Here is a 13847-nt window from a genome sequence, read left to right as displayed (position 1 = left end):
GGGTGGGCAGATCGTGTCTTCAACCCAACTCCATTGTTCCCCACTCGGCAGCCCCTTCCGGTTCAGGTAAATAGAAGTGATTCCGTCATTGTTTGTCCCCAGTGCTAATGACTTTCGTCTTTGTGTCTTAGGAGCCAGACCTCAACCCTGGGAAGCTGGCCGGGGGCCTGAGAGGCACCAGCCGCCTCTGTGAACAATGGTCTTTGTTCTTCACACTTTCCCTATCAAAGCCTCGCAGCAGGGATGGCCTTCAGAGGCAAGGGACGCTGTGATAATTCCCGTGCCAGAGCCTGGAGGGGGGGGCGGGGGCAGGAAAGGAGGGGTCAGGTGTAACTTTGACCCAGTTCAACAACTCTGGGGTCCACTGTCCTCCCGGGCTGGTAAGAATAAACCCTATGAATAGCTGGAGGTTAGCTCATCACGCCTTGTGTGAATTGTTCTCTTGTTATGTTCTGGGGAGTAGCGAGTCTGGAAATGATATCGGTGGGCAAGAAACGCCAATGCCAACAGCGGTCATCATGCTGATGACGACGGCGGTGACGCCAGCTATATTTATCGCACGCCCACTAGGTTCCGGCCACCCTGAAGTATTACACATACACCAACATTTAGTTCCGACAACAGCCCGGGAAAGGAAAACGATTATTATGCCTGTTTTTCAGGTGGGGAAAATGGGGCACAGGGGGAGTGAATTACTTGCCTCAGGTCACGGAACTAGGCCTTGAACCTGGGCCTAAGGTGAGTCCAGAGGCCATGCTCTTGACCACAGGGCTCAGGTGGGTCTTTGTAAGAATGGGCCGGGCAGGGAGCAGACACGCTTGGGATCTGATCTCGGCCAAGCCACGTGACCTTGGGTCGGTGGGTCCTACACTCTGAGCCTCTCTTTCCTCATCTGTAACCTGGGGCGCCCTCACGCTCCCACGGCAGCCAGGATCCCTGCCGGAAGTGGAGTCTACCCTGGATGGCTCACGCTATGAGAGTTTAATCAGGGGGTGGCTTACAGAGAGGTGGACAGGGTTCAGTGAGCTAATGAGGGGCGCTGAGGCCCCCTCCGTAGGCTGAAGGAGCAAAACATAAGGAAAGGGGGTTTCAGGAGCCCCGTTAGGAACAGGGTCGTGCCGAATGAGTTTTCCAACAGGAGCTGCGCGTGGGGAGGGACATATCATCTCCCCACCAGTTGACGTGGTCCCGAGCAAGGGAGGAAGAAGAAGAAATGCCCCGGCCTCTCTCTCCTTTTACCCCTTGATCTCTTGCCCGTGCTTCCCTCTCGATGATCCCAACCAGAAGCCAGGGCACAAGGGATCCTGGGCCATGTCTGCAGGGGGAGAGGTCAGCTTCTGCGGCACAGGGCTGGACAGAGAAGGGTAGTGAGGAGGAGGGGAGAGCAAGTGAAGGAAATAACCGGGGCCCGTCTCCCAGGGTGTTGGGGCAAAGGGCACAGGGTGACTCCTGTAAAGCCTCGGGTCTGCCGCAGGCACGTGACAAGTCCATTCAGTTTTGCCACAGGATGAGACGTGGGGGTACTTTTTGGGGCTTAAAGGTATCCTGTCTTCACAAGACGCAAAATGAGATCCTAGAAAAGGGGGGTGGGTTCCGGAGCCAGACAGCTTGGATCCAAATCCTGCTCTCCTGTCTACTAGTTCTATGACCCCAGGGAATTTATTTAAACGCCTCGTGCCTCAGTTTCCTCATCTGTAATACAAGTAACACCTGCCTCGCACAGGAGTTTGGGAAGGATCGAATGAGTTAAACCTGAGAAGCTCTTAGAAGAAAAGTCTGGGCGCTGGTCAGTCCTCAGTAAATGCTGGCTCTTATTATATTTCTAGATGCTTACTTTCAAGAAAGGCTGTCAGACAGATCAACTAAGAACGGAGTGATGTATTTTCTCAGTCTAAAAAGTAGATATTGATTGGGGAGCAGAGACAGGAAGTCTGTTTCAATCAAGTGGGTCAAGGAAGGCCTCTCTGAGGAGGTGATATTTGAGCTGAGGAGGATGAGTAAGAAGCCTCCAGGCCTGGAGAAGAATGGTCCAGGCAGCAGGGAGAGCAGGTGCAAAGGCCCTGGGGCAGAGACAACTAGGGATGTTCAAAGAACAGCAAGAGAAGACCATCGAGTCAGGGGGTGAGATTAGAAACTGAGGTCAGAGAGGTAGGCAGGGTCCATGAAGGCCAGCGTAAGAAATTTGGATTTTCTTCTGGTCAGATGACAAGCTCTTGGAAGGGGATTATGCCCAGAAGGGACACGACCCTGTGTGTTCATCTGGATCTTCCAAGAAGCAGATACCAAGACAGATGACAAGTGAGAAGGTTTAATTAGGGGAGGTGCCTGTTTGAGAGTAAACACGGAGGAAGCCAGAACGGGCAGGATGAACGGTTGGTCAGTAAGGCAGGTCTGAATCAGAGTGAGGAGACACGAGATAGAAGGTCGGAGGGCCGCATCCCCAGCTGGCCATCTAGGGAAAATTTTGCAAAGCCTTGAGGAGGCTTGGAGCCATCAGAGGAATTTCGTGTCTCCAGGAACAGGGCTGCCTTCGTGTCCTTGCCGTTTTCAGACATTGGCTGAAATGTGGCCCCCAGGAGTCATGGCCACCAGCAGATAGATGGAGGGCAGCTGGGAGAGCCTGGTAGCTGGGTCCCTCGGTCTCCTGCGCTCCCTGTAGGTGCTGGTCTGAGAGGTGTATTCCTGCGTGGCCCCATCCAGCTTGGACATGCACTTGGGCTGTGCCAAGAAGAACGGACCCGGAAGGCGGGCCAGAGGCCTAGTGATGACCCTCGAGGGCTCCAGCCCCAAGGCCCGCGCAGCGGGGCGGGGGCAGGTGACCCCAGATGGAACTCGGTGGGAGTCCAGACAGACGTGTGCTCCTTCCAGTGAGTCGGGCCCTGCCCAGCTCCATCCCTGCCTGCCCGGCCTCTGACACCCCCTAAGTCCCCTGTCTCCCCAGAGGAAGTCAGGCCTGTAGCCTGGCTTCCTGCAATTATGCCATTTTTACAGCCTGGACTTGATTTAGGTGTTACGTTCTTGCTAAGAATATGCCCTGACACTTGAAAGGAACCTTTATTATTGTCCTAATTTGTGAAGAATTAGTTGTTACTTTTTTTTTTTTTTCCCTTTGCCTTCTCCCCTTTCTTCTCTGCAGGGTCAGGCTGGAGCCGGTGTTATTGTTGTTAAATTTAGATCGGGAACTATATTGGGCCCGACCTGCTGTCCACAAGCTTTCACTTCTTAAAACAGGAAGGAAGGCCCCAGCTGGGGAGTTTCAGAGCGCCAAGAAGCTTCTCCGGAGACCTCAGGGAAATGCGTTTAGCTGGAAACCACTGGAGGTGCGTGGGAGGGACCGGATTCAGGGAGCGTCTTCGCGTGGTGGCTGAGTTGAAAGATTTTTCCCGACCTTCTGGATACCCCGGTGAGCCCGATCTGCCATCCGGGTGGGTCAGAGTGAGCGAGGTGGGGGCCGTACCGTGTGGGTTCGAATTAGCTGTTCTGTTTTTAAATAGTTGTTCTGAAGTTGACTTTTATTCACTTTGAGAGAGAGAGAGAAAAAGCAAGCGGGGGAGGGGCGGAGAGAGAGGGAGACGGAATCCCAAGCAGGCTGCACGCCCTCGGCGCAGACCCCTCCCCCCCCCACCCCCACCCCCACCCCCCCTTGACGGGCTCGATCTTACGAACCGTGAGATCGTGACCTGAGCCGAGATCAAGAGTTGGACACTGAGCCAGCTGAGCCACCCAGGGGCCCCTGCCTCAGCTGTTCTTACCTCTGGGTTTCCCGGCTGGCACGGCTTGTGAGACCACTGTGCATGGGTAAGAAAGGACCCCAGAGTCCATCACCTTCTCGATCTGTGGCCAATCCCGAGCTCATTTTCCTCGTCTCCTACAACAGGGGTAACCTGTGCACCGCTCACCCAGAAGGTTGGAGATTAAACGGGGGAGCGGGCATATCACTTATACATAAGTGCTTATGCATATGCATACATATACATATGCATAAGTGCTTATACAGCTGCATTTCATTCTTTCCTGATAGAAGACCCCCACTAAGTTTGTCCCAAGAAGTGTTCCGTTCCTCTGTCGCTTGCCAGGTGGCTTTCTTGCTGTGTCTCCGACGCACCGGACACACTCCTGCCTCCGTGCTTCTCTTTTCTAGAAACCGTCTTCCCGTTGAGATGTCCGCACGACCTACTTCCTTATCGTCTTCGCTCAAATGACCACTTGGGTCGTAATCGGCCTTCTCCGGCTCTGTCTCCAAGATCGCATCCCTCCCCTGCCTGCAGCACGGTCTGCCCCCCTCTGAGTTTTCCGGGTGGCATTCACTGGCATTCGAATACATCTGGCCTACCGTACCGTTCATCAGTTCATCTTGCTACTTGCTCTCCCCCCACGCCCATCCCCCGCCCGCTACTAGACCGTGAACTGCTGAGGGCAGAAATTTGGATGGTCAGCTTTACGCCGTGTTCCCCAGTACGCGACGCATAGCAAGCTTACAGCAAATGTGCGTGGGATGAATTCCTGAGTGAATGCAGACCGAAGGCATCCAGGCAAGGAAGGACGTGTCTGCTTCTCCCGTTGGTTTTGCCATAGGTAGCTCCTAGAAAGTTCTTGGTCCCCCTCCAGTTGGAGAAGCTAAGGGCTCAGAGAGGCAGACACTCTTCTGAAGGTCACACGGCTGACGACAGCAGGCACGTAGACAGCACCCGCTACCTGCCGAGGACAGTGCTAGACCTTTCAGTGTTTCGGAGGCGTGTGTTAGTTTCCGGGGGCTGCAGTTAACAAGGGCGTGGGGCGCCCGGGGGGGCTCAGTCGGTTAAGCGTCCAACTCTCGACCTCGGCGCAGGTCGTGATCTCACGGTCCGTGAGTTGGAGCCCCTCGTCGGGCTCTGCGCTGAAAGCACAGAGCCTGCTTGGGAGTCTGTCTCTTCCTCTCTCTGCCCCTTCCCTGCTCGCTCTCTGTCCTTCTCTCTCAAAATAAATTAAAAAAAAAAAAAAAACTTTGAAAAATTTGCTATAAACTCGTGGCGTAGATGACAGAAATTTATTCTCTCACGGTTCTGGAGGTGAGAAGCCCAAGATCGAGGTGTCTGTGGGGCCGTGTTCTCTTTGAGGGCGCTGGGGAAGAACCTTCTCCAGGCTTCTTTCTTTAGCTTCTGCTTCCGTCCTGCCCGTGTGCGTATCCGTGTCCAAATTTCCCCTTTCTATAGGGATGCCTCTCATATTGGACTGGGGGCCTGATTACCCCAATGTGACCTCATCGTAACGAATTATATCTGCAACAACCCTGTTCCCAAATAAGTTCATGTTCCGAGGTCTTGGGAGTCAGGACTTCCGCCTGTGACGTTTTTGGGGGGGGGGGGCGGGCATCACTGAAGACATGACAAGGGGAAGTAGGCAGCTTGTCGTGAAGTGTTTCGCCCCAGGTGAACACAACTGGTAAGTGGTGGCACTGGGATTCGAACCCGGGACAGCCCGACTCCACAGCCCGTACCCTGAACCACAACGCTGGAGGCGACAGGGACCCTGAGTCCTCAGAACCAGAGCAAGCTGTGTGCTTGCTCTACACTGGCCTAGAGGGAGAGGACGGAAGGAGGACAGTGATGCAGGGCAGGCCGGTGGTGCTCCCCCTCCCCTGCTCCATTACCCTCTCCCCCTTTCCCTGCCCGCCCCCTTCAGCTGGACAGACAGCAGAAGCCAGCTGTCCTCGTAAGGACAAGGACGGTGGGGCCGGGGTGGGGAGAAAGCTGAAGAAGTCTGCTGAGAATGAGAAAGGCAGAAAACTGGTTCCTTCTAGGGCTTTGTAGATTTCCCTGCATGGAAAGACCTTCCCACTGGCTCTGGAGGGTAGGGGTGGGGCCCACGCGGGGAGTATAAATATCACTCGCCCATTTTTCTAATTCAGGAGCCTGTCAGTCACTGAAAGGGACCAGGGCAGGAAGCTCTGGTGACGGTTGGGGCAGAGGCAGGGGGGTGTCAGAAAACACAGAGGAAAGGTGCCCTCTCGTACTAACTCCCCGAGCGGTGCTGACGCCACAGGAAGCTTGGGACACAGCCTGCCTCCCCAAACCGTCCTGGCGGAGGGCAGCGCCACGACGGGCTAGTGGCGAACGTGGCGCGCCGGGTTTGGTTGGTGTGTGACATTCGTCTGGCTTTTAACGAGCACTTGCCTTACACAAGACCCTGCCCCTGAGTTAGCGCATTTAATCCTCACGCTCCCCAAGAGGTAAGCAGTAGTAATGCCTCAAAGAGAGGCAGCAATGTCAGGATTTGAACCCAGGGCGTCTGCGATTTGCCCGATGGAAGGCCCCTCGCCTTCTCTAAATAGCTTTTCTCTGAACAGAAGCCCGAAGTCTCCTCCTAGGATAGACTTGATTTGCATTGCGGGGATGGTCTCTTCTCCGTCTGTGGCCACCACCCACCCAGGTCGCGTCTATCTCTTGCCCTTGATGGACGGCCGTAGTGGCCTCTTGATCAACAGAGTGGCATTAGACAAAACACCCACACACACAGATCTGGCCAGTGCCCCCCAAAATCACCAACAGAATCACCACACACGCCGGCAATGCCACTTCCGGGGACATACCCCAAAGACCTGGAGGCAGAGTGTCGAGCCGGCATTTACGAACCCACGTTCGTAGTAACGTTCTTCACGACATAGCCCCAAGGTAGCAGCGACCCAAGTGTCCGTCGGCAGAGGAACAGATAAACCAGATGGGGTCTGTCCACACAAGGGGATACTAATCAGCTTTAAAAAGGAGGGAAATTCTGCCCCATGCGCCAACAGGGATGCGCCTCGAGGACATTGTGCGAAGTGAAATCAGCTGGTCCCAGAAAGGTAAATAGTGTACGATTCTGCTTATACCAAGTCCCTAGCTAGTCACAACCCTACAGACAGAAAGTAGAACGGTCCTTGCCAGGGGCTGAAGGAGGAGGAAAGAGGGAGTAATTTTTTATTGTGGTTCATGAGTTCGAGCCCCGCGTCGGGCTCTGGGCTGACAGCTCAGAGCCTGGGGCTGCTTTGGATTCTGTGTCTCCCTCTCCCTCTGCCCCTCCCCTGCTCGCGCTCTGTGTGTGTCTCTCTCTCTCTCAAAAATAAACATTAAAAAAAATAATAATAATAATTTAAATGAAACTGCACAGATCTGACTGTGTCAGTTGGCTGCTTAAAATCCATCAACGGCACCCAGCGCTTCAAGGTTAAAATAAGGATCTTCGCCTTGGTCTCCAAGATCCAGATGGCCTCTGCCTACCCCCTCTCAGCTCTTCTCTTAAAGTAAGGAAGCGAGATTTTAGAATTTTCCAGAGCCTGAAGGAAAGATGATAATCTGGTTTTAATCATTCTGGAGCCCCCCGTAATGCTTGAGCCCCATCTCATTGTTCACACCCTTGTGCAACCCTCTCCTTGCACATGTGGTCAGATTCTGGCACTTCCTTCTACACAGATGGAATAAAGCAGTGGGACGGGATGTCACTTCCGTGATGACACACATCGGAACTTCTCTCCGCTCGCAGACGCTCCCCCTTGCTGGCTTTGAGGAAGCCTGCAGCCACGGTGGGAAAGCCCAAGTAGCCAGGAACCGGGGCCAGCCTTTGACGGACACCCAGCAGGAAACGGGGCTTGGCCAACACGATGTGACAAACTGAATTCCGCCAGCGACCACATAAACTGGGAGCATAGCTTTCTCCAGTTGAGTTTCAGATGAAACCCCCGGTTCTGGCTGATCCTCAGTGCCGCCTGAAGCAGGTGGCTCACCTAAACTGGATTCCTGGTCCGCAGACCTTGTGATGACTTGTTACACGGCATTAGCTAACCAATACAGTGTTGCTGCCGTGGATCCAACCAAGATAATGCTGCTGCTGTCTTTTCCTTTTATTCTTTTTTTTTAATGTTTACCTATTTAAAACAACTTTTTTAATGTTTATTTTTGACAGAGGGAGAGAGAAAGACAGAGACAGAGTATGAGTGGAGGAGGGGCAGAGAGAGAGGGAGACCCAGGATTCGAAGCAGGCTCCTGGCTCTGAGCTGTTAGCAGAACAGCTCGAACCCACGAACTTTGAGATCATGAACTGAGCTGAAGTCGGACGCTCAACCGACTAAACCACCCAGATGCCCCTGTTTTATTCTTTACAGTGTTAAAAATAGGCCTCACAAAATTTACCATCGTAAGTATTCTTTTTTTTTAAGCATATTTATTTATTTTGAGAAAGAGAGAGAGAGAGAATCCCAAGGAGGCTCACTGTCAGTGCAAAGCTCGATGTGGGGCTCAAACTCAAGAACCGTGAGATCGTGACCTGAGCCGAAATCAAGGGTTGGCTGCTTAACCTGCTGAACCATCCAGGCACCCCGCCATCCTAACTGTTCTTAAGTGCACAGTTCGTGGTGAATAAATTCACATCGTTGTGCAGGTGTCACTACCTTCCATCGTTATTGTTCTTTTTATGTTGTGAATCTGAGACTCTGTCCCCATCCCACGCTGGCTCCCTCTTCTCACTCCCCCTCCCACACCCACTGCCAAGTACGACTCCACATTGTGTATCTCGTATTTTGACCATTTACGTACTGCACGTAAGTGGAATCCAACACTGTGCGTCTTTTTGTGACAGGCTTAATTCACTTCGCATGATGTCCTCAAGGTGCGTCCACGTTGTCGCATATTACAGAATTTCCCTCTTTTTTTTTTTTTTTAAAGTTTGTTTGTTTATCTTGAGAGGGAGAGACAGACAGAGTGGGGGAGGGGCAGAAGGAGCGGGAGATGCGGGGCTCGAACTCACGAACCGCGAGACCACGACCTGAGCTGAAACCAAGAGTCGGACGCTTAACCGACTGAGCCGCCCAGGCGCCCCTTAAGGCTGAGTAACATTCCGTTAAATGTGGATGGACCACATTTTGTTTGTCCGTTCACCTCCCGATGGACCCGTGGGCTGCTTCTGTGTTTCTGCTCTTGTGAAAAATGCTGCTTGTGAATACGGGTGTCCTCATCACGCGGCTCGCCTTGTGTCGTTTCTAGGTCTGAAGTCATTCACTCGTCCCTCTATCTCTTTGGTTCACTCGGCAATTCATCTGGGCCTTGTTAGGCCAGCTCTGTTTCTTATTCCTCGAATGACCTCAGTCAGGGGCTGGAACCTCTCCAGGCATCAGCTGGCTGTTGCACGTCGTAAGGACCCATCTGTGTGCCGTGGAGCAGGTGTTCGGTGCCCGGGCCCTCCGTTGTTCCTGTCACAGCAGGGAGGGGCAGGGCCCATCGAGCCCCTACAGAAACAAACAAGCCCCCTGATGCCCCATCGGCCCCCAGGTCACCTGTCCTCCCTCAAGGAAAGACTTGAGGTCAGATGCCTTCTGATGGCCAGGATTTGTGCCACCTTGACCCCCAGGGGGTGGCCCAGCTGGTCAAAAGAAGGAGACCAAGCCAGAGATGCTAGGCTTCCTGGGGAGCAAGGAGGAGAAAAAGACATCCTCGCGGCTGCCCTTCCCAACACTGCCTGGCTCCTTGGGGCACGCCCTCCTGCCTGGGAGACTTCCTTCCAACATTCCTCTGAGCTCGGGCTCCCACTAGGCAGGCAGCAACAGATGCCCCGCCCCCCAGGACATCTCCACTGGCCCTGTCATGTAGCCCGATCCCCAGGGGGACAGGGGAAGGGGACAGGCAGCAGGGTCTCTTCTGTGTAACCATGTTGCTTGTGGATGGGGGAAGCTGACAGGTGACCTTAGGCATATCCTGTTGGCTTTTCTCTCCTTCTCCCCAGTGAGAGAATTTCTGTAAAAGAGAATCAGAGAAAAGCAAAGGAACAAACAGGACCTCTCTTCTGACTCTGAATGTCCCAGGCCATGTGCGTAAGTACTGAGGCAGCAGGCTCCATGGATGAGAGAGAGCTGGCTTGGAATACTGGTTCTGCAGCTCACCTTGACCTCCCAGAGCCTCAGTTTACCCAGTGGCACAATGAGCATTTGAAAGCCTACCCGTCATCTCTTTGTTGGCCATTGATAAACATCGCGTGGTAAGACCTAACGGGAGGGCTTTATTTTCCTGTAGTTTGGTGGCCAGGCACTGTTTGGGGTTCCTGAGATCAATTCAACGGAATGCCAAGCTCATGGAGAGGACGAAACAAGCCGAGGAGAGGATTTGGGGTGATGGGCTCTGGGGCCAGCCTGAACTAGGTTTGAATCTCTGCTTTGGAGCTTGTTAGTTGGGTGATGAGCTTTCTCACCTGTGATATGGGGTGACGATGTGACATGGGGTGACGGTGTTTTTCCCCTTGCTTGCCAGAAAGCCTCGAGCCCAACACCCGGCACGGTGCTCGTGCTCAACAGTGGTATTTACCCATGGGTTTCTAGTTCTTTATCCTCCTGCCTCTCTAGCTTTGGGCCCGGGGTCGGCGGGAATGATCCAAGGCCATGCGTGGGACGGGTATTTCCAAAGATGAAGATTTGATTTTCCCCGGTGGGTCAGGGGAGATCTATGTGAAGAAGGATGATTCACACTAGGCGGGTGTCACGGGGCAGTCAGAGAACCCGCAGGCAGAATGGTGGCTGGCGAGGTGTGAAGTCTATTTAATCCGCTTGTTCTTTGTAGCGACACTCCAAGCCCTGGATCCAAAGAATGGCCCCTCCACTTACGCCACAGGAAACCCCGGTTCTGGGGCTCCCATTAATGTCCGTACACAACAAAGGACGGTTAACATAGCACGGGGGCGAAGAACACAGACCCCAGCCCCTCTGCGTCTCTCTGTCTCTCCTCTGTCTCTGAGTGTTTTTGTCACTGTGCACAGATGGCTCTGGCTTTCTTTGCCTCTGAGTCTGTGACAGCCGAACAGCTGGGGACTCCTGTGTGTCTATCTCTGCCCGGGAGGCTGTACATGTATCTCCTTGTTTCGTAGCATGATAGATAGTCGTGCACCTAGTAGCTGGCGTGTTCTCTTTGGGTCCCTGGGGGTCTGTGTATGTCTGTGTGTGTGGAGGTATTTGTTCCCTGTGTGTGTGTGTGTGTGTGTGTGTGTACATGAGTGTGTGTGCATGTGCTTAACTATGTGCTTTAGTGTCTATGCACACCTGGATGGTTCCGAGGCTCTGAATGCACTTGGATATTTCTCTGAGTGTCTGTGTTTCTGGCTTTCTCCCTGAAGGTTTGCATATCTCCGTGCACGTGTACCTGCTCGTCCGTGTGTCCCTAAGCGCCTCTAAAGGGCGTGAACCTATGTGTGTTCGTGTATTTCTCCCTCTCCTCCTTTTCCAGGAAGGGAGGCTTTTCCCAACACGGCGCGTCTTTGAACGTGTCAAGGTGATGGCCACAGGTTAAACCTTCATGATCTAAAAACCACAGCAGGGCAGACGTTTCCTTGAAGGGTCAGACAATAAAGGTTTTAGGCTTTGCAAGCCACACTTACCTCTGTGTGTCACGCACACTTACCTCTGATATGGAAACAATGAGCGTGGTTGTATTCGAACAAACCTTCATGCGTGGATGCTTTTAAAAACTTGGGATTTCAGAGAGTTTTTACGTAGCGTGAAACCTCCTCCTTTTATTGATTGCAGCCATTGAAGAAGGTAAAAACCTCTTCTAGCTCATGAACCATATACAAACAGGCAATGGGGTGGATCTGGCCCATGAGCTATAACTTGCAGACCCATCGGACTGGCTTCCTTCTGCTGGGACAGTCACGTGTCTGGGCGACCGAACTAGCATATGGATCGCAGGGCCTCCCCGGGGCGTCTGGGGACCAGCCCTGGATCACTGAGGGCTGGGATCCCCAACCACTGAGGGTTTATTGGGGGTCCCTTTGGCCGGGCTTTGGGGCAGAAACCTTGGGAGCCAAAGACTTTGTGTTGAGAGAGAATGGGGCAAAGAATCTGCACTCGAGTCCCAGCACCGCCACCTGCCAGCCTAATATCTCTGTGCAAGCGGCCTCTCTGAGCCTCGCTTTCTTCCTCTGTAAAATGGGGCTGTTCCGTGACCATCTTCCTGGGCCGTTGTGCAACCTCCAAGACATGACGAGCACCCACTAATGCATAATTTCTGCAGTAGCTGCTCAGGAACTTTGACCCCGATCACCCCCAAGTCCGGTGAACCCCTGAAGACGGGAGGAAAGGTTGCTGCCGAGCTGGTCTGTGGCCTCCTGTTCAGGCTCTGCCCCGGCTTCTCGGGCTGTTAGCTAGAAACGTGACCCCTGGTAGTTCTCTCAGATTTCCCCGATAAAAATCCAGGTAATGACTGCCTTTGTCTCTTGAATGAGCTGTTTCAGTGGCTGTTGTTTAAATAAGAGAGCAATTACCTGTTAGAAATACCGCCTCTGGGTTTCCACATCCCTGCTTCTCCGGGGTGGCGGATGGGGGCATCTCTCTGTCCCCCTCCCACCCCCCCGGGGGGGGGGAGAGGCCAGGAGGGTCAGGGATCACTGAGAGGGCCTTCTCGGGGAAGGTAGAGGCGGGTTGGGGAAAGAACCAAACGGGTAAGCCAGCCCCCAGCCCTGGAGAAGGGCCTGTGGCTGCCACCGTGGCTTGACCGTCCTTTACCTGTGCAGGGGTTTCCCCACACCAATGTCTCAAGACATTCCCACTTAACTTGCAGCTTTTCCTTTTTACTCTGACTTGGGCAAACAAAGACATTTCTCTGAGCCTCGGTTTTCTCATCCGTTCCAGGGGTCCAGTAATAACTTGGAGAATCCATTTTGCCCAGACAAAGCTTCCCCCCACCCCAGTCCTCCTCCAGATCTTCCTGCACTGTGTCCCTCTCCTGCTCCACAACCTTCGATGGCTCCTTGCTACCATGCGAGTGAAGTCTCCGTTATCTTGCCGCCGAATTCGAGGCTTTCCGTTCTGCGTTTGGGGCCTACTCTTTGCTGTCGGAACTACCTGCTCTATCCAGATGTTTTTCCCCGGTGCCCCACCGTGCCACGCTCTTTCAGACCCCTGGCTCTGCTCACAAGGTCCCGGGGGCGTGCCATGCCTTTTTCCCCTCGGCCCCATCTGCCATCACTCGCCCTACCGGTACATTTACCAGCTCGAACAGCCTTGAGCAAGCAAGCTCCTTTGTCTGTTACATCAAACTTGACCTCCGTGAAGGTCGAATCGTGAGATAGCAAAGTCGGAGTGATGGACCCAGGAGTCAGTAATGTTTCCCGCTACACGGGAAGCTTGCAATGAGCTGTTATTCGCGCCTGCTGGACCTACAATCCTGCTCTCCCTTTGTGAAACACCACTTCCCCAAGGACTCAGGCTCATTTTGATTCAGTGGTTCTTCTCAAGCATACTCAGCAACGCAATGATATGCAGACTGCATTCCTCGGTTACGATTCCAGCACCACTGCGAAGCACGGTCTATCAGGCCATTCTGCTGGCGGGCAGACTGTGGCTCAGAGAGGTTAAGTGCGTGACCTAAGCTCACACAGCAAGCGAGTAACACAGATGGGGCTTGAACTGAAATTTTCTTCCCTCAAACACAGACGCTTTCAAACAGTTGGGCTCCCCGTGGCAGGAGCCCCACTTTTTAGCCGAGCGCGTGGCCGTCTGGCTTCAACAACTGCATTGCCCAGCTTCCCGTGCAGCCCAGATGTGGTCATAAGGCGGTGCCCTGGCCAGTGAAATAAAAGCAGAACCGATGTGTGGGACTCTCAGAAAGACTGCTGAAAGGGGGCTGGCCCAGCTGGGAGAAGCCTGGTTTGGCTCTCTGCCATCTTTCCTCCTTCTGTGGGGGGGCTACAGCTAGAATGTGATGGCTGGAGCTCCAGCAATCAGTTTGAACCATGAAGCAACCATGAGACTTGAAAGGAAAGAAAGAAAAAGAAGGAAAGAAAGAAAGAGAAAGGAAAGAAAGAAAGAAGAAGGAAAGAAAGAAAGAATGAATGAGAGAAAGAAAGAAAGAAAGAAA

The 13847-nt window shown here is 53.4% G+C and overlaps 1 long non-coding RNA gene across 1 annotated transcript; it reads left to right on the top strand.

The window, feature by feature from the left end:
• The first annotated feature begins 408 nt into the window (after positions 1-408).
• Positions 409-5280, top strand: LOC128312358 (uncharacterized). The gene is made up of 3 exons (XR_008291510.1): positions 409-662; positions 3137-3403; positions 4077-5280. It is a non-coding gene; the product is annotated as an uncharacterized LOC128312358 (long non-coding RNA).
• The last annotated feature ends 8567 nt before the right edge of the window (positions 5281-13847 follow it).

This window comes from Acinonyx jubatus, chromosome D3, assembly GCF_027475565.1.
Source record: "Acinonyx jubatus isolate Ajub_Pintada_27869175 chromosome D3, VMU_Ajub_asm_v1.0, whole genome shotgun sequence".
Lineage (NCBI taxonomy): Eukaryota > Metazoa > Chordata > Mammalia > Carnivora > Felidae > Acinonyx > Acinonyx jubatus.
This window is presented reverse-complemented; position numbering and strand designations above follow the sequence as displayed.